Here is a 3,316-nt window from a genome sequence, read left to right on the forward strand (position 1 = left end):
TCCACCTCCACTTGCTTCACACTACATCACTGGGTGAACCTGTGAAGAACTCAGAAATCCATCAATCTTTTTATTTAAGAGTTCTACCTGATTAGAGAGCATGGTGACTGAATTGATGTTATAAACACCGCCTGTTTTCGTTGGCTTTTTCCTCATGACTTGCCATTGATAGTTATTCAGTGACATCTCCTCTATAAACTCATAGGCATCTTCAGGTGTTTTATTATTGATGGTTTCGCCAGCAGCTACGTCAACCATTTGTCGAGTCGAAGGATTCAGGCCATTATGGAACGTTTGAACCTGTAGCCAAAGCGGTAACCCATGGTGAGGGCACCTTCTCAAAAGGTCCTTATATCTCTCCCATGTATCGTAGAGTGTTTCTAAATCCATCTGTACAAAAGAAGAGATATCATTACGTAATTTAGCTATTTTAGCCGGCGGAAAATATTTTAGTAAAAATTTTTCGGTCATTTGTTCCCAAGTAGTAATTGACCCTCATGTAATGAGTTCAACCACTGTTTAGCTTTGTTCCTCAATGAAAAAAGGAATAACCAAAGATGAATGACATCATCAGAGACACCACTAATTTTAAATGTATCGCATAGTTCTAAGAAAGTTCTAAGAAGTTGGCTAAATGAGCGTTGGGATCCTCATCCTGCAAACCATCAAACTGAACAAATTGCTGTATCATTTGAATAGTGTTAGGTTTTAATTCAAAAGTATTTGTAGCTACAGCAGGTCTAACTACGCTCGATTCAGTTCCTGTTAAAGAAGGTTTAGCATAATCAAACATAGTGTGTGGAGCAGGATTTTGATTAACCACAATTGTAGAAGGTAGCTGATTGCATTAGTTTTCAGCCATCTTTTCGGTTGGGGGTTGAGTATCGTCTTCTTTCTCGTTCTCTCTGTATCTTAAGCTTTGCCTTATTTCTCTTTGATTTCTGCGAACTGTACGATCGATTTCTTTGTCAAAAAGTAATGGTCCTGACGGATTTCATCTAGTCATAAATTATAAAAAACCTTCCAAGAGACGGAAAAAGTAAATTAATAAATAATAATAAATTAAAGTGCACAAAAAATAAATGGATGAAGAAATAAAAATTGAGTGTTCCTAATATTTCAGTTCCCCGGCAACGGCGCCCAAAACTTGATCGCGTGATTTCGTGATAGGTTTTAAATATTTATAATTACTCGTTCTTGAACTAACTATAATCGCGATGTAGGCAAGTGTACCTATCGAACAGTAGTATAGTTTTAGCAAGACCGGATTGTCGAACCCAAAGGAATTAAAAGTACTAGTAATGACTATATTTTTATTATCTAGCCTAAGAATAAATAGGTTTTTGTTTTAACTAACTAATTATCAAAACTAAGAACGCACAGAGAATGAAATTGGGGAATTGCTTTTGGAAAAATCGATTGAATGAAGACAATACGTAAGGAAAAATCCACCTAGACTGTACTTGTTATTCTGGCTCTAAATCGGACGATTTATTCATTTAACTTGTTCCGTAGAGATCCCTAAGTTATGTTATTATCCCTATTCGAGACTCATAACATCTAATCCCTAGATTGAATAACCGAGACATTTCTCTAATTAACACTCTAGGGTTGCATTAACTCGATCTATGGATCTCCTTATTAGGTTTCACCCTAATCCGGCAAAATCTTGTCACCCTATGTCTAGGCCACAATCAACTCTGCTTTATTATGACAAATGTGCTCTTAAACAGGGTCTATTCCTTCTTTGAATAAGAGCTTATCTTGAATCGGTATCTTGGGATATCAAAACAAGAATTAAGAACACATAATTAAGAACAAGTCAAATATTTATCATACAATTCAGAAAATAATAACAAGATTCGTCTTAGGTTTCATTCCCCTTAGGTATTTAGGGGATTTAGTTCATAACTAAATAAGAAAACATTTAGAATAATAAAGAATACAAAACATAAAGAAAACCCAAAACTCCTGAAGGGGAATTGAGGAGAGATCTTCAGTCTTGATGATGAATCTGACTTCTGAGATGAATCAATCGACTTTCTTGGAGTAATTCCTTACCCCCTATTATGTCCTCCCTTTTCTTCCTTCTCTAGGGTGTATTTATAGGCTTTGGAATGCCTAAAAGCCCTCAAAATTAGCCTTATCCGAATTGGACTCAACTTGGGCTCGGCAGGGACACGCCCGTGTGCGATTACTTCAGGCCGTGTTCGAGCCTGCCAAATTGACACGGTCGTGTGGTCTGCCCGTGTGAAGAGGTCTAGGCCTTGTTGATTTCGTACTTTGGCCAAGTTTTTCCGTTTTTGGCCCGTTTCTCGTTCCTTTCACTCTCCTATGCTCTCCTAAGTGTAAAAGATGAAATTAAAGCATTAGAAGCATCGAGTTCACCAATTCTAATAGAAAATCATCCATGAAATGCGTTAAACATGGGGTAAAAATATGTATAAATTACGGTTTATCAATTATTTTCTAATTAATTTCATGAATGATAATATTAATTCATAAATTTATATACATTAACATTTGTTAATTTTAATGAAAATTTTAATTCTTTAGCAATAACATTAAATTACACATTGCCTTATTAAAAATCATATGAACTTACAATTTCCCATAATATCCATAATCATAGAAATCACATTTATGTATGATAATTCAATGCACTTCATGTACCATAGACATATTTTAAATCAATTCATAAACTTGGCACCATAATCATTTAATTTAATATAATTCAATTAATTCACTAAATTTAACTTCCAAATATAAATTACAGCATTATTGTCAGATTATTATCATACCAACTTACATACTTTCAACACCTCGAAAATCATAATGAATATATCAATTTTACATTGAAACATGAATAAATTAATGCTTATTATACATATGAACTTACCTCGATACTAAAATGGCCATTTTACCAACTTTTCCAATTTTCAATTTTTCTCTCATTCTAGGTTCAAATCTCGTTTTCTGAGATCTAAAACATCATATTTTACTTATTTTGGAAAAATTACAATTTTGCCCTTAAACTTTTGCATATTTACACTTTTGCCCCTAGGCTCGGGAATTAAACTTCATCCCTTATTCTTATGTTTTATGACATGATGATCACTTTTTCCTTCTATGGCAACATCAAATCCTCACTCTAACATATACTTATGACTATTAGGTATTTTTACCGATTAAGCCCTTTTACTCGTTTTCACTCAAAACCGAGTAGCACAAGTTGTCTAACATAATTTAAAACCTCATATTATATTATAAAACAGAAAAATAAACACATTTCACCTATGGGTATTTTTCCAAATAT

The 3,316-nt window shown here is 33.8% G+C and overlaps 1 non-coding gene across 1 annotated transcript; it reads left to right on the forward strand.

The window, feature by feature from the left end:
* The first annotated feature begins 316 nt into the window (after positions 1–316).
* LOC128280332 (small nucleolar RNA R71) lies at positions 317–423 on the forward strand. The gene has a single exon (XR_008270512.1). It is a non-coding gene; the product is annotated as a small nucleolar RNA R71 (small nucleolar RNA).
* Positions 424–3,316: the final 2,893 nt, after the last annotated feature.

This window comes from Gossypium arboreum, chromosome 8, assembly GCF_025698485.1.
Source record: "Gossypium arboreum isolate Shixiya-1 chromosome 8, ASM2569848v2, whole genome shotgun sequence".
NCBI classification, from domain to species: Eukaryota; Viridiplantae; Streptophyta; class Magnoliopsida; order Malvales; family Malvaceae; genus Gossypium; species Gossypium arboreum.